The sequence below is a fragment of the Engystomops pustulosus genome, chromosome 2, assembly GCF_040894005.1.
Source record: "Engystomops pustulosus chromosome 2, aEngPut4.maternal, whole genome shotgun sequence".
In the NCBI taxonomy this organism is placed as follows: domain Eukaryota; kingdom Metazoa; phylum Chordata; class Amphibia; order Anura; family Leptodactylidae; genus Engystomops; species Engystomops pustulosus.
Genome location: NC_092412.1, coordinates 163075396 through 163094056, shown reverse-complemented (window position 1 = coordinate 163094056; position 18661 = coordinate 163075396).

Sequence of the window (18661 nt, the reverse complement as noted above, 5' to 3'; positions counted from 1 at the left end):
TTTTTACGAAAAAAGGGCTTTAAAAATTATGCAAATTAGTCTGAGGGGCTCCATGTTCCATTAACTCCTATGAAGCCTGAGCCCTTCAGGCTCATTTGCATAATTTTAAAAGACTTTTTTTTTTGTTAAAACCAGGGAACAAGAAGCTAAAAGAAGAGCAGATCCTGTTAGAGGGGGCGCACACCAGCATGTAAGTGTGCTTGGTTTACAATCCTTGATCTGGTGATAGATGTCCTTTAAGGACTGCACATAGTACATGTATGTCCTTAACAGGTTTCAGGTACAGGTGGTCCCCTACTTAAGGACACTCGACTTACAGGCAACCCCTAGTTACAGACGGACCCCTCTGCCCACTGTGACCTCTCTGAATGTTACTTTAGTCCCAGGCTGCAATAATCAGCTGTAAGGTGTCTGTAATGAAGCTTTATTGATAATCTTCGGGTTTCATTACAGCAAAAAAATTTGAAAATCTAATTGTCACTGGGACAAAAAAAAATTTGTCTGGATCTACAATTATAAAATATACAATTCCTACTTACATACAAATTCAACTTAAGTACAAACCTAAGGAACCTATCTTGTAAATAATCCAGGGACTGCCTGTATATGAAGAAGGTTCACAGGCTGAGTACTCTTTATACACGCCGGGGGGGGGGGATAAAGAATTAGCGATTATAAAAGCAATTATGCCACCTCTATGACATGTGGGCTTGAAGGGGTGCAGGTGGGGCGCGGGGCTTGCCTGAATTATTTTGAAAAACCTACAGGCTGCTTTTTCCACGAGATATATCAAGAGGCCTCAGGGCGCTGTCAGATGTTAGGGTTTTAGTTCCAATTTGTAACCAATTGCATATTTGTTTGTATAGAAACAGACGTGATCGGCAATCAGCGCCGTTGTCTTGTATTGAGCAAATGCAAGACACTGGGTGTGTTTTCATACAAACGAATACTGTATGCAATTAGTTGCGGCCCAACCTACTGCATTTTGAATGAGTTACAAAACACAATTAAAATGCTAACGTGTGACAATACCCTAAGTCTCTCCAGGTATCCGGGAGGACATAGGGGCATGGCCAATGAATATCCCCCTAAATGGATTGCTGGTACCAATAACAGGTATTAACCTACAAAATGCCACTGTGAGCATTAAAAGGGCATTAACACCTGTAGAGGAGCCTGGAGCCCCTCAGGCTTATTTGCATACAGGCTTTCATCCTGGTCGCCACATATTGCAATGCAGCTATATTGCTGTAAATGGTAGGAACGAGAAGCCCTTACGGCCTGCAAATACAGTAAAAAAAAGGTCGGTCGGACTCCTCGTTTTCGCAATCTGCACTGAGACCCCACTGATCAGTAAGTCAGGCCCTATCCCATGGATAGGACCTAACTTGTCTTTGTGGGAAAACTCCTTTAAGGCATTAATGAACACAGGTTCATTTTTTAATATAAAAACTTTATAAAAGCTTTATGAATTTGGTGTTCTCGTGATCACACTTACCCAAGGAATTAAGGGGAGGTATGATTTGGAGCATACAATGAAAGCCGTACATACGTAGCCCACAAAAAAATGGCATAAGTATGTTTTTTTTGTCAATTTAACCACATTGGGATTTTTTCCCGCTTTCCAGTACACGGCATAGAATATTTAATATCATCACTAGGAAGTACAATTTGTTATGCAGAAAACAAGCCTTATACAGCTCTGTATATGGAAATAACACAGTTATGGATTTTTAAAGACACAGAGGTAAAAATGAAAAATCAAAGATGAAAATGGTCTGGCCTTTAACCCTTTAAGGGTTAATATTCCGTGGAAGCTGGAGAAAAATTCCAAATGTGGTAAAAATGACAAAAAAAGTTGAAATTATTTTTATTACAGGCTCGGTTTTACATCTTTCACACACCTCTTACTTTTTTAAACTTTAATGTACAGAGCTGGAGAAGCTGACGTTTTCAGTGATATCAGTTTGTGAAGTGAAGAAGCTTTTCATCACTTTTTATTCAAATGTTTGTGCATTGAAATGGTGATTAATCTGCAATTTGGACATCATGACGGGTGGGGGGGTTCGTTGGTAATACTGAGGCTGCAGTCACAGGTAACGTGGGGTATGCTGGTAATACTGAGGCTGCGGTCACACATAACACATTGATTCCTTCAGCCCTGGCATTTGGACAATACAAGACACAGGGTGCGGGTTACCGATCGCATGCGTTTGCATAGAAGCCCATCCTGCCCGCGTGCGCTTTGATTCAAATTCTAAACAGAGTCTGCGCGTTACGTGTGACATCCTTATTCTACAGCAACACTTAATACAGTCAAAGTACTACAACTTTCATCATCTCATTCAACTGCTGGGAGTTGTAGTTCTTGAGTGCACTGTTATTCTATATGTATGTACACATTGCAGGGATGCAATGAGGTGCACTGTGTGTGTGTACATGTGATGCACTTTTATTTTGTACCTTTCTCTTGTGCTGGAAGCCATCATGGGGTGAGCAGCAGCTCATCATCCATCCTGAGCTCTGCACACATGAGTGCAGCCTGTGATGTGCCAGGGGGGATGACCTCCAGCATGACCAGGAGGAAGGGGGCCCGCTGTGACTACTAGGGGGCCCACGTCCTCTGGTCTGTAATTAGTGACAGCTCACTGTCTGCTCCTCCAGTGAATCAGGGGCCATGTTCCCTGCAGTGACGCAGGGGCTGGGGTGCTCAGTGCAGTGAGGAGGAAATGTCTTACTCACTGCCCCAGCGCTGCTATGGGAAGAGCAGAGAACCTGTCTCTCCCTCCTGCAGGACGTCATAGTCCCCCCTGCTACCCCCCTCCTCCAGCCTCAGCTGAATGTGCCTGCACAGACACAGGCAGGAGATGGTGACTTATGATAAGGGCCCACTGGGGTTTTGAGCCAGTCGGAGCCTGCCGTTACCTTAGAATCCAGATATTAGCAGGAAAGCGTGCCTGCGTGTGTCTACAGAATCGCACATGCGGGGTAGACGTTTCTGGCGCACCACAAGTACAAGGATGGAGAAGACCTGGTTCCTGTATGAAGGCTGGTAAGTGTAATGGTTCCTTAATTCAGGTTCCCAATAGTGTGGTCTTCTATACTGAACTGGCCGATCCTAGTTTTCTTTATATGGTGCTTTCGTTTGATAAAAGCTATAAGTGCTATACGTGTTTTGAAGTTGCCTTACTTCTTCCTTAGTAGCAAAAACATAAATGAATGGCGTCTACCTCTGGTCTGTTTGTTAAATACCATTTGATCCTCCCTTTTAGGATTCATAGAAAAGACATACTGGATTTTTGTATAAAAAAAAAATTTGTATTGGATCTTTGGTATGTCTCTTTGTATTGGAACAATACATATTATTCTGTCTTTTCTTTGAAAGTAAGAGTTGGTCTAAAGAAGTTCCAATTATGTTTTACACAGAAGATTTCTTTGAACAGCGTATAACGTTTATCCAAGTAAATATAGTAAGCCATGGTAAATGGTGAAATAAAGCCAATGGGGGTCATTTACCAAGGGCCCGATTCGCGTTTTCCCGACGTGTTACCCGAATATTTCCAATTTGCGCCGATTTCCCCGGGATTTTGGCGCATGCGATCGGATTGTGGCGCATCGGCGCTGGCATGCACGCGACGGAAATCGGGGGCGTGGCCGAACGAAAACCCGACGGATTCTGAAAAACCGCCGCATTTTAAAAAAAAATGAGAACAGAGAACATGCCGCTGGATCGCGAATGGACCGGGTAAGTAAATCTGCCTCATTGAGTGTGCTGCTTGGATTTTCCTATCGTAGCCTGCACACAGGGGGCATACTGGGAATTTAAAGTTGCCATGGAAAAAAATTTAAAAGTGGCCCCATTCTGTGGGCGGTGTCAGAACAAGTAGGCCATGTGATGAGTTCCTAAACTCCATACAAACTGTTTATAGATGGTCTAAATCAACATGTACAACGCAGCGAAAGAGACACACACTGCCCCCCTTATACTGCATTTTATGTACAAGAATATAACTACTATAATACTGTATTTCATGTACAGCAATATAACTACTATAATACTGCATTTTATGTACAAGAATATAAATACTATAACACTGCATTTATGTACAAGAATAGAACTACTATAATACTGCCCCCCTATGTACAAAAATAGAACTACTTTAATACTGCCCCTATGTACAAGAATATAACTACTATATTACTGCCCCCTATGTACAGCAAAATAACCACTATAATACTACCCCCTATGTACAAGAATATAACTATTATAATACTGCCCCTATGTACAAGAATATAACTACTATATTACTGCTCCCTATGTACACGAATATAACTACTATAATACTGCATTTTATGTACAAGAATATAACTACAGGCAGTCCCCAGGTTACATACAAGATAGGGTCTGTAGGTTTGTTCTTAAGTTGAATTTGTATGTAAGTCGGAACGGTATATTTTATCATTGTAATCCCAGCCAAAACTTTTTTGGTCTCTGTGACAATTGGATTTTAAAAATGTTGGGTTGTCATAAGAATGAATATTAACACTAAAGCTTCATTACAGACACATTTGATAACTGTTACAGCTGATCATTGTAGCCTAGGACTAAAGTACAATAAATTACCAATATCCAGAGGTCCGTTTGTAACTAGGGGTCATATGCAAGTCGAGTGTTCTTAAGTAGGGGACCGCCCTGTACTATAATACTGCCCCGATGTACAAGAATATAACTACTATAATACTGCCCCCTATGTACAAAAATATAACTACTATATTACTGCCCCCTATGTACAAGAATATCGTTACTATAATACTGCCGGCCGGCTGGCGGTGGTATATGGCATAGCAGTTATATTCCTGTACATAAGTACAGGAATATAACTGCTATGCCATATACCACCGCCAGCCCCCCAGTATATATCTAGCCCTCTTGTATACAGCCAAACAGCCGCCCCAGTATACAGCCAGCCCCCCCCCCCGTATATTGCCAGGCAGTCCCCCCCAGTATACAGCCAGCCCCCCTGTATATAGCCAAACAGCCCCCTGTACAAAGCCAGACACCCCCCTAGTATATAGTCAGAAAGCCCCGTCCCCCTTGTATATAGCCAACCCCTCCCCAGAAAATAGCCAATGTGCCCCAACCTCCCCCCCCCCTGTATACAGCCTTATGCCCTCCACTATACAGCGTGCCCCCCCCCCCCAGTATACAGCCTGGCGGCCCCCTCAACCTCACTGTACAGCCAGCTGCCTTCCCCTCTATACACCCAGCCTGCCCGGCACATTAAATTAATAAAACATCTACTCACCTGTCCAGCACTCCCCCGAAGCTCCGCTGCTACAGTCCGGCCTCACACTCCGTGACAGCTCAGTGAGCGCTGGCAGTTCACAGAATATGATGTCAGCCTTTTGCCAACGTTATATTCTGTGCGACACCAGCACACACAGAGCTGTCACCACCGGCCGGACTGTGGCAGCGGAGCTTCGGGGGAGTAGATGGTTTTTTCGTATATATTTCCGCTGATTGCACTATGTAAATGGCTTGAAAAAGGGCCGAAACTTCGCTACTGTAACTTATGATGGAATAAAAGGACCACACTTGGTTTACACTACAAATGGAGTACTGCTCATTTTCTTGCATTATATATATGTACACACATACCGTATTTTCCGGACTATAAGGCGCACTTAAAAGCCTTGGATTTCCTTGGAAATCCAAAGTGCCCCTTATAGTCCGGTGCGCCCTATGTATGGCGCTGGGCAGCGGACCATACTTACATAGGTCCCCGCTACCGGAGACCGGAGACAGCAGATCTCCAGCGGGAACTGCAGACCACGCGGCACGAACAACTTCTGCCGCGTGGTCTGCAGTTCCCGCTGGAGATCTGCTGTCTCCGGTAGCGGGGACCTATGTAAGTATGGTCCGCTGCCCTCCTCCACCTCCCCCTCACCTTCCCCACTCACCTTCCCCGCGTCTCGTCGGGTCTCGTCGGGTCTCCGCTCCGCCCCCGGACCTCCGACACGCCCCCGGACCCCGCGCCTTATAGTCCGATGCGCCTTATATATGGAATTATTACATATATAAGGCGCATCGGACTAATGCGCCTTATATTCCGGTGCGCCTAATGGCCCGGAAAATACGGTATATATGTGTGTATATTGAGAATACATTGTATTTTAAAATGTTGGCTATATTCAGAAGAGATTGTGCTCTGCTGAACAATCCAGAACCGCATATACAGAGAAAAAGGGGCATTTAGACATGATAATAGTAGACTCGTCTATCTTAAGAGCATAGCTTATAATGTCTAAAGTCTGAACGATGTCATAGAAAGCCAGAAATGTAATAAACTAACGATAAAGGGCGAAGTTCCATAAAATGCTGGTTCCATCAAACCCTTGGGTGCCAGAGTTTCAAAATCCTAAATGAACCTGGATTCTATACGGGACATGCTAGCAATATAACCCCTCTCTCCAATTTTTTGTTATTGTTTTTAATGCGTAGAAACATACTGCCAAAGGATCTTTGTTGTGGTGCAGAAAAAAATGATCGGACAATGAATGATTCCTTACTTGATTTTTGATATTACGCAAATGTTCCCCTATTCTTTCTTTTAATGGTCTTATAGTGCGCCCTATATATTGTTTCAGACAGGGGCATTGAATGAGATAGATTACCCCCTCACTGTCACATGTAAGAAGTTCTTTTATTTCATGGGTGTGTGAATTTGAGTGAGAAGTAATTTACAGGCAGTCCCCGGGTTACGTACAAGATATGTTCTGTAGGTTTGGTTCTTAAGTTGAATTTGTATGTAAGTCGGAACTGTATACTTTATCATTGTAGCCCCAGACAAATGTTTTTGGGTCTCTGTGACAATTGGATTTTAAAAATGTTGGATTCTCATAAGAACCAGGATTAACAATAAAGCTTCATTGTAGACACCTGTGATAACTGTTATAGCTGTTTATTGTAGCCCAGGGCTAAAGCACAGTAAATTGGCAACATCCAGAGGTCCATTTGTAACTAGGGGTCGTCTGTAAGCCAGCTGTTCTTAAGTAGGGGACCGCCTGTATTTCTGTTTTTGCAACATATGCATTTTCCACATCTGAAAAAACCTTTCAGGTTTAACCATGAATTTTGAAGACCGATTGCTTTATTGCGTTTAACTGTAGGTGCTATTATGATACCTAAATAAGGGGATTTGTTATATAATATCGGGGGTCTGTTGGGTAAAGATAGTCGGAGATGTTTGTCTTGTAATAAAAAATGCCAATGTTTGCCTATAATTTTTTAAATTTTGCTTATATTGGGTATTGAATGGGAGAATCAATTAAATGTGTGTTGATAGCGCTTTTGTGGGGTTAGTGGTTGAAATGTCTTTTTGTATACTCGAGGGTTTAATTATTATTATTTTATTATTATCTAGATTCCTGGCTTTATCATATACTTTCTGTAATACTGATAGTGGATATTGTTTATCTAAAAATTGTAGCGTAAGATTTTTTGCATCCTCATCAAAAGATTCTATAAGAGTACAGTTTCTTCTGAGTCTCCTATATTGTTCATAAGGAATGTTTAATAGCCATCGGCGTAGATGGCAGTTGTCTATTGGTAGATAGCTATTTTTAGTTGCTGGTTTTCTAAAAGTTCTACATTGCATTTTTTTATTTATTATTTCTGTAGCTCAAGCCAAAAATGTGATCTTTTTAGTACTTATTTGTGAGGTGAATCTTTAATTCCTATTGTTATCATTCAGAGAGGAAAGGAAGTCAGACAGTTGGGTATACCGTAAAATCAGGAAAACATTGTTGTTGTACCGCCTCCATGCTATCATCATCCTATCATAAACCAGGTGTAAGATTCTCTTCTTGTAAACACTGGTGTACAGTATGAGTGGTTTAGGATAATAATATAGTAGACTTTATACATGTACACATAGGTATTCCAGGTGTCATGTGTTTTACCATATATTCATAGTGAAATATGTGAAAACTGCTGCAAACTGCCTTAGTGTAGTTTACCTCAGTAAAATGCAGTTTGCACCAGATAATCCAATAGTTCCACTTGCTGTTCAATAGTACGATGCACCACAAAAGTGTCTATAAGTATGAATTAGTAAACATTTACATCAGCCTCATATCTACCAAGATAGCAACATGGCCTAAAACTAAAGGCCAAAAAGGCTGCCCTCCACATGCTCTACTGAAATTTATCACAGCTTTGTGGAATATATACCTTCAAATTTCTCTTGGGAATACCAGCAAGCTATGTGTTCCATCCAGACTTTGCCTTCCACTAGTGGGTCTAGCAAATAAACTCAAAATCCTGATTTCTACTTGATAACCCCCCCATCTTATTTGATGATCTTGAAGTTTCTTTCGGGTCTGATAACAACGACTGCAAGAAGAAAAAGAGAAAGTTTTCATATAAAAGGGGCATACATTTTAGTGCAAGAGGTGTTTAAACTTTGATTTTGACTATTGGTGATCTGTTTTTCACATTACTCCAATATTTCATTTTTTTTTTTTTAGGTGATTTCCAATTATGATATACTGTTTGACCATGTGGCAGATCATATTCCACTGTCATCTAAAAATAGAATTTGTAAAGACATTCTGGATCAGATGAATTGAGGAGAGACCAATATCTGATCTTTAACCGGTTAAGGACCGGGCCCTTTCCCGTTTTTTCATTTCCATTTTTCACTCCCCTCCTTCAAAAATCTCTAACTTTTTTATTTTTACACGTAAAAAGCTATGTGATAGCTCGTTTTTTGTGTAACAGATTGCACTTCATAGTGATCGCATTGAATATTCCATGCCATGTACTGGGAAGCGGGAAAAAAATTCCAAATGCAGTGAAAATGGTGACAAAACGCATTTGTGTCGTATTCTTGTGGGCTTGGATATTAAGGCTTTCACTTCACGCCACAAATGACGCATCTAATTTATTCTTTGGGTCAGTACGATTACAGGGATACCAAATTTGTATAGGTTTTATAATGTTTTCATACATTTACAAAAATTAAAACCTCATGAACAAATTTTTTTTTTATTTTGCCGTTTTCTTGTGCTTATAACTTTTCCATACTTCGTTGTACGGAGCTGTGGGTGGTGTCATCTTTTGCAACTTTTGATGATGTTTTCAATGATATTATTTTAGGACTGTACGACCTTTTGATCACTTTTTATAGAATTTTTAATTTTTTTTTTAAATGGCAAAAAAGTGCCAGTTTTGACTTTGGACGCGATTTTCCATTACGGGGTTAAACGCAGTGAAAAACCGTTATTATTTTTTGATAGATCGGGCATTTTCGGACGCGGCGATACCTAATGTGTTTATGATTTTTACTGTTTATTTATATTTATGTCAGTTCTAGGGAAAGGGGGGTGATTTGAATTTTTAGGTTTTTTTATTATAATTTTTTTTTTTTTATTTTTACTATTTTTCAGACTCCCTAGGGTACTTTAACCCTAGGTTGTCTGATCGATCCTACCATATACTGCCATACTACAGTATATGGAGCCGTCTCCATGCATCGAAACGTGACCGCCGCCGTGAATACACGGCGGGCGGTCGCGAACCGGTTAAAGGGAACCTACCACCCCGATTCTACCTATAAAGGTAGAAGGGGTGGTAGGTGGATGGATGGGACGTGAGGATAGCCCTTTTTTGGGCTAATCCTCACGTCCCGGGTGTCTTTTAGAAAACTTTATTGCATGTATATGCAAATTTTTTTATGCGGCTACTGGGGCGTGGAGTAGCCGGACATGAGGCTACTAGTCGCGGCTACTCCACGCCCCAGTAGCCACGTTACTCCGCCTACCAGGCAATCTTTGGCGCGCAGCTACCAGGGTCCCCTGCGTTCTGCACATGCGCAGAACGCAGGTCTTCGGCCGCGCGGCCGCGGCTCTGGGGCCGGAGCTACTGCGCATGCGCAGAAGGCCGCAGATGCCGAGGGAATCAGACGAGGGCGCGCAGCTACCAGGAGCTGCGCGCCAAAGATTACCTGGTAGGCGGAGTAACGTGGCTACTGGGGCGTGGAGTAGCCGCGACTAGTAGCCTCATGTCCGGCTACTCCATGCCCCGGCATCATCTGAAAAGCAAGATGGCCTAACAGAAACGATTAGTGGGCTTGATCATTCCTTCAAGCTCTCATTGGTAGAGAAGAAAGTGGAAGAAACTTTGGATGTACAACAAAATTGCTGGTATTGGCATATTGCTGAAGTTATGTTTTTTAGGGAATTTGTCTGTTTTGGCATAGTTTTAAAATGTGCATGTTTAGGCCGTAATGTCTCTAAATGAGTTAATGTTCATTTGAATTTGGAACATTTTTTTTATTTGAGGCAAGCCACCTATGCAGGTGGGAACTGTGCCTATAGCCTGTTTAACTTTACATTTAAAATTACAATGGCTAGTTGTTTGGATTGTATCTAAACTATTATATAATTTCCAAAGCTGTTCAACCAAGAATGCATGTAACTACCCTACCCCATCCTCATCCCTTACTCATCCTTAACCTTATCCCTTCCCGGAAAACGTTGCATATTTCCCCAGAATCCCCTAGTGGAGCATCCATGGCTGTAAGATTCCACACACCTACATGATTTTTAAATTAGGACCCACATGCCACTTCCTGCCTTTTTTCATCACCTAGCAACCGATCGGTAAAAAAAATTCTTCATAGCTTTCTATCGTGTGTTTTTCATGCGCGTGAAAAGCAGGTTCTGCGCGTCAAAAACACGCACAGAAAATGTTGTGAAACATGCAAGTGTGAAAGGGACCTTAATATTCATAATCTGGCTCAGGATGTTAGTGTGACCAAGTATTCCTGTTCCCCCAAGCAGGATTTGCCAGCCTTTGATAAATTAAGATTGCAAAGCCCAACACAAACATATGTCACTAACTCCATTCTATCGAATTGTTGCATTTTGGATCTCACACAAAATTTCTCTAAAATTATCAGCTCTTTACATCTTGATAGTCCTCTAGACAACGAACCTGGCACTGTATTCAAACATTTCAAGAAGAAAGAAAAGCTGGCACTCACCAATGTAAAACAATTCATTCTTTATACCACATCACGTTAAAAACAGTGCTGCTGGAGTGAAGAACAGTGCAGGAGCACACTAGAGTGACGGCCCGTTTTGTGCTGCACGACCGCTTAATCCTGATCCCCCATTTAAATGAAAGTCCAAAAAAGGGTGAAGTGTGAGTTTTCTTTTGCAGAAAACGTAAAAATCATCTTCCAGCATCTACTCATCAGGCCAGGTTGATTGGAGGGTTCAGCTTCAGCCTTGCCATGAAAGTGAATGTGGTATGTCAAGCTCTTCCATTGAGCAGTTTTATTTGCTGTGGCAATGTAATGAAATATTGCACAGGCAATAATGATTTTGTAATTAAATCTCCTCTCTTTTTTGGTGCTTGGATTGAGATATGCTGCCATCAGCGACTAAATAAGCTTATATACATTGTCCCCTAAATTAGTATGGCTAAAAAAAAAAATGAAAAAAAATATTTAGCAATACAACTGTGCATACAAATGTGATGTCTTGGTTTTTTTCTCTATGTCTGTAAATATGAAAACAAGATGGCATGTTGGCTATCATTTGTATTATTAATAATAAAAATATTTATATCTAATCATAATATAGTATTATTCATTAATCAAGTATCTAATATAGGTCCAAAATTTTAGGTAAATGCAAACCCAAATTTGGTAACACATAATGATATAGTAGTTGGTCTAATCTGAGGCAAAAAGGACACAAACTAATGTCTATTGTTACAAAGTATAAGCTGCCGTTCAAACAGCATAAATTCCTTATTCAGTAACATTTTGGTTTTAAGCAAATTAAACCAACGTTTTGCTTAACCAATCATCCTAAATGCTTGTATTTACTTATAAACTATGTCATGTACTTAATGCACTGGTAAGCATGTGTTTAATGGTTACATTTTGGAGACTTACCAAGTAAAAATTAGTTCCCAAATGATCAATTTGGAGTTTGTCATGCAATGTGCTGTTTTCAAAAGTGAAGTCATGGTTGAATCCATTGACACCACATCCATGATCGTAGAGAGAAACGTAGCACACATCCTGTGATGAATTTTAAATTACCATATTTTGTGGGTCCTCTAAATGACTTCTCATGAAGCATCAAACCAACATGTGTGCAATCGAAATAAATCGAAACAAATATATTTGTAAGATATTTTAAACAACTGATCAACCACCATATGGAGATATTTACTGAAGCTTGGTTGTGTATAGCAAAATTTTTCAGCAATGCAAGAAAGATTTTGTAGCCATATAATATAATTTTGACTGAAGGCCAGATATTGACTGAAAAGATTTTTTTTTTTTGTTTTAAGGCATATTCCACCATTTCATATAAATTTAAGATAGATCTTTTATGTAGCTGAAATCGCTGATACACCTCTTCATCGGTGAAATCAGCAAATGAAATATGTTCACTAAATATGGATGGTTACCTTCTTTGTATCTGCCTGCATTGTCTTGCAGTGCTTTGCTCATTTTACTAGGCCACAAAGTATTTGCAACATATTCATTGTCCTGTTTACATGATATCGTTATTAGCTTTTGACATTCTGCAAAAAAAAGCTTACTTCTTATGATGAATTAAAGTATATATATATATATATATATATATATATATATATATATATATATGTGTTGGGATATATATTGTATATACATTCACATTACTGGGGATCTGGGAGGGGCAGGAAAAGAGGCTTCTATGTGGAATTGCATTCTCTGTGTATTTTGTTGCATTTTTTTGTAATTGCTTTGTCACATGTATGTTGTTAGTAAAGTCTTTACAGTGCTGTATGTTACTTATGTGAAGTATGAAGCACTGTAGTGGGTGCCTATGGAAAATAGCATATTTAAAGAGAATCTGTCACATGATTATGACCTCCCTGACTAACAATTCTGATTTGCAAATTAGCTTTTCTGACTCTTGTCTCCTGCTTCTGAGTCTTCTCACTCCCAGGCAGTGAACCACGCCCCATTATTATGACTGACAGATCCGTGTCTCTTCAAATCACTGCTCTGCCTCCTTGTACTTCAGGACTGTCTGCTAATATTCAACTATAGACATATAAAGCGCTATGTACAGATGGGAAATATTGTGTAAATTTTTTTTCACTGTGCCTAGTGTTACATTGTGTTACATGAATGGGGTACAGTTTGCTATTGTTAAGATGCTATAGGACAGTGATGGCGAACCTTTTAGAGACCGAGTGCCCAAACTATAACTAAGACCCACTTATTTATCGCAAAGTACCAACACAGAAATTTAATTAGTGATTTATACTCTGTGCACTGTCACAGCTTTCATTTATATCAGCACCCTGAGGACACCAATAAAGCAGAAAATAGAAGAAATATGAATGATCATTGTAGATTCCCTCCAGGGTCCCTTCAACCGGAAGAATTGTCAGGGCCGGAGCAGGAGCTACAATGATAATCCAGATCTGTCCACACCTTCCCACCCCTCCGGTAGTCCCAGATAGCGCTGTCACTTTAGCAAGTCCTGGGCTGTCTGGGACTGCAGGACTATACCTGGAGTCATCTCTGGTGATGGCCTGGGTGCCCAGAGAGAGGGCTCTGAGTGCCACCTCTGGCACCCATGCCATAGGTTCGCCACCACTGCTATAGGACCTGAGTTGATGTCACTCTAGTCACATGACAAGAACTGTGACCAGTAACAAGGCATAAGGCATGAGGAGGATTAGATGAAAGGGGCCGGCCGAGCAGGACACGCCCCCCCTGCTGCCAGGTAATACACTCACCGGCCACTTTATTAGGTACACCTGTCCAACTGCTCGTTAACACTCAATTTCTAATCAGCCAATCAAATGGCGGCAACTCAGTGCATTTAGGCATGAAGACATGGTCAAGACAATCTCCTGCAGTTCAAACCGAGCATCAGTATGGGGAAGAAAGGTGATTTGAGTGCCTTTGAACGTGGCATGGTTGTTGGTGCCAGAAAGGCTGGTCTGAGTATTTCAGAAACTGCTGATCTACTGGGATTTTCACGCACAACCATCTCTAGGGTTTACAGAGAATGGTCCGAAAAAGAAAAAACATCCAGTGACCGGCAGTTCTGTGGGCGGAAATGCCTTGTTGATGCCAGAGGTCAGAGGAGAATGGGCAAACTGGTTCGAGCTGATAGAAAGGCAACAGTGACTCAAATCGCCACCCGTTACAACCAAGGCAGGCAGAAGAGCATCTCTGAACGCACAGTACGTCGAACTTTGAGGCAGATGGGCTACAGCAGCAGAAGACCACACCGGGTGCCACTCCTTTCAGCTAAGAACAGGAAACTGAGGCTACAATTTGTACAAGCTCATCGAAATTGGACAGTAGAAGATTGGAAAAACGTTGTCTGGTCTGATGAGTCTCGATTTCTGCTGCGACATTCGGATGGTAGGGTCAGAATTTGGCGTCAACAACATGAAAGCATGGATCCATCCTGCCTTGTATCAAGGTTCAGGCTGGTGGTGGTGGTGTCATGGTGTGGGGAATATTTTCTTGGCACTCTTTGGGCCCCTTGGTACCAATTGAGCATCGTTGCAACGCCACAGCCTACCTGAGTATTGTTGCTGACCATGTCCATCCCTTTATGACCACAATGTACCCAACATCTGATGGCTACTTTCAGCAGGATAATGCACCATGTCATAAAGCTGGAATCATCTCAGACTGGTTTCTTGAACATGACAATGAGTTCACTGTACTCAAATGGCCTCCACAGTCACCAGATCTCAATCCAATAGAGCATCTTTGGGATGGGGTGGAACGGGAGATTCGCATCATGGATGTGCAGCCGACATATCTGCGGCAACTGTGTGATGCCATCATGTCAATATGGACCAAAATCTCTGAGGAATGCTTCCAGCACCTTGTTGAATCTATGCCACAAAGAATTGAGGCAGTTCTGAAGGCAAAAGGGGTTCCAACCCGTTACTACTAATAAAGTGGCCGGTGAGTGTATAAGATAAAAGGTGATTTATGTGGATGTAAGCGAAATAATTTTTAGCTAAAAGGAGGGGGTCAGTCAGTTATTAGGGCTATTTAGGAACCTGTCACTGCCTGTATATGTGCAAATGTGGTGACAGCTTCCCTTTAAGTGGGTTGGATAGAAATTAAGGAAACTCCTAGGAACTGAGAAAAGAGAACCCACACCATTGACTTACCCCCTAGCAGATGAGAAAAATGTGATGTGCAATTTACCATCCAAAGTTTTCTCCACTAAATTAAAATGTTAGAATGTTGTTAAATGAGTTTCTGTCCATATATATACAGGCGGTCCCCTACTTAAGGACACCCGACTAAAAGACAACCCATAGTTACAGACGGTCCCTTCTGCCCACTGTGACCTCTGCTGAAGCTCTCTGGATGCTTTACTATAGTCCCAGACTGCAATGATCAGCTGTGATGTGTCTGTAATGAAGCTTTATTGATAATTATTGGTCCCATTACAGCAAAAATTTTGAAACTCCAATTGTCACTGGGGCAAAAGAAAAAAATTTGTCTAGAACTTCAATTATAAAATATACAGTTTCGACTTACATAAAAATTCAACTTAAGAACAAACCTCCGGACCCTATCTTGTATGTAACCCGGGGACTGCCTGTATGTATATATATATATATGGACAGGTGGTAACACACTGAAATGTCGCCAGAATTTTCTGTATCTTCAGGACTATAAAATTGTAGTTTCACACTGAAGGAATCAAAACTATGAATAGCTATGAAGCAAAAGCAAAAATTATGGAGCATATTATTGAAGAAATAATAATAAGCTCCATAATTATTGGAGAAATATTGAAAATTTAATTAGGTCTGCTAAATGTAAAAAAGATTATTGGACATCAAAGTGTAGAAAAAGAAATTCTTAAACAAAATTTACGCAACATGAACAAATCAGCAAAAGGAGAGAAAATCACAAAATGTTACAATTGTATGCGAGTGTTTGAGCAAACAAAAATATTTGACTAATTTAAATAATAATACTAAAAAAGTGATGCCAACATGTAAAGGTCTAATATTTTTCGGTCGGGAACATATATGACTAAAATAACAGAAAACATACTAGCCACCTTTTCTTTGATTACTGCTTTGCACACTCTTGTCATTCTCTTTATGAGCTTCAAGAGATAGTCACCTCTTCGCACCAGACCTGAGCCCAAACCACCTCCATTGGGCTTAGGTCTGGTGACTGTGGAGGCCAGGTCATCTGGCATAGCACCCAATCACTCTCCTTCTTGGTCAAATAGCCCTTACACAGCCTGGAGGTGTGTTTGGGGTCATTGTCCTGTTGAAAAATAAATGATGATCCAACTAAATGCAAACCTGATCGAATAACATGCCGCTGCAAGATCCTGTGGTAACCATGTTGGTTCAGTATACCTTCAATTGTGAATAAATCTCCAACAGTGATACCAGCAAAGCACCCCCACCCCATCCTCCTCTATGCTTCACGGTTTCTCCACGTTTCTGCGTCACACACAGACACGCTGGTTGGAACCAAAGATCTCAAATTTGGACTCATCAGACCAAAGCACAGATTTCCACTGGTCTAATGTGCATTCATTGTGTTCTTTAGCCCAAACAAGTCTCTTCTGCTTGTTGCCTGTCCATATCAGTGGTTTCCTAGTAGCTTTTTTAAAATAAAGGCCTGCTGCACACAGTCTCTTAACAGTTGTTGTAGAGATGTGTCTGCTGCCAGAACTCTGTGTGGCATTGACCTGTGTTGCTACTTTGAAGAACCCTGAATACAAGACATATATTCAGTTGTTTCACACTTTTTTGTCAAGTATATAATTCCACATGTGTTAATTAATAGTTATGATACCTTCAGTGTGAATCTACAATTTTTATAGTCATGAAAATATAGAAAACTCTTTGAATGAGAAGGTGTGCCCAAATTTTAGGTCTGTACTGTAATATATATACAGGCAGTCCCTGGGTTACGTACAAGATGTCACAGGTGTTCCCACGACCCAAATCAGGGGTCGCAAGCTCACCAGTACCCCTCTCTCCTCGCCAGTGCGGCGCCCGTGCCTTTCACCCTGTTCTGGCTTCAGAGATTCCTAGGGTGCGCACACGCCGGCTCGCTAAGGTTTAACGGGCCAGCCCACTGCTGATTAAAAAGAAATGGTTAAAAGCCAACCTCTCCTAACATTCCCTGCCGGATCTTCGTGCTCTATGCCGTTGAGATAGCTTGTACCCTTGCCTTGTACTTGTTTGTTTTTTTCCGGATTTGACCCCGTTCAGTGTTTGACTTTGAACCTGTCTTGAATCGCCTGCCTTGGCCTGTTTCTACGTCCCCGACTCTGATCCCGTGCTCCCCGTCCTGACCTCCTGCCTGTTCCTGACTATGATTCTGCCTAAGATCTGTGTACCTCACCTTGGCTTCCACCGCGGACAAAGTCCCACCTGTGGAACGACCAGGTGGTACCACGCTGAAGCAAGTCCAACTTGCTTTGCAGTGGGCTCTGGTGAAGACCGGGTGCCACTTAGATTCTGGTCCCAGGTGTCGGCTTCTGTCATCGTCCGTGATGGTCCAGTGGGTACACTACTCCTGGAGCTTGACATTTAGATACGGCCATGGACTCGCCAAGGTTCCGCTATCTAAACTGCCTGATCTTACAGTTTGCAATGCAAGGTGAACAGCTTGGATAAGTCACCACCATGCTGCAGCAGTTGGTTACTCAGCAACAGTGCCAGATTCCTGCGCTTCTCCTGCTACTCCGGTCTGCGTGCCTGCCACTAGGACTAGGCTGAGACTCTTCATGCCATCAAAGTGTGATGGGAATCCCAAGTTGTGCAGGGACTTTATCACCCAGTGCTCCCTGCACATTGAGCTTATGTGGACTTAGCTTGTCACGGAAAGGTCTAAGGTGGCGTTCTTCATCAGCCTCCACTCCGGGAAGGCCTTGGAATGGGCTACTCCTCTCTGGGACAGAAAAGACCCAGTTACAGATAACATCACTTCCTTTGATGAGTTCCGCTCTGTCTTTGAGGAACCTTCACGAGCGTCTTCAGATGAGACTGCACTGGTGAATCTGCGTCAAGGGGACTCATCTGTTGGCAATTATGGGGTTCAGTTCCATACCCTGGCCTCCAAGCTGTCCTTGAACGATGCCGCCCTAACTGCAGCCTTTAAAAAGGGACTTTTGGGACAAGTTAAAGACTCGCTGCCTGCACGTGACCCGCTGTTTACCCTGAGTAAACTCATCTGACTGGCCACTCAGATTGATATCCGGTTTATGAAGTGCTCTGAGGAGCAACTTCTCAAACAAGCGCTAGTCCGGGTTTGACGTTTGCCTCGCTTGGCTCCTGCCTTCCAAAGACCACTTCAGTCACCTGCCATGGCAGCTGCAGAGGAACTAGTGCAGGTGGACAGAGTTCAGCTGTCTTCTCAGGAACGTTCCAGGCGATGTCAGGGAAACCTTTGCCTCTACTGTGCCAATCTGGAACACTTCCTTCAGGCCTGTCCATTCCGTCCTCAGCATCTGGGAAATGCTCACACCTAGGGTTCTTGGGAGAAGCGTCCTTAGGTGAGAACAAAGCTTCGTCATGTCTGTACCTTCCCGTTCTGCTCAGCTCAGAAACAGGTGCTCA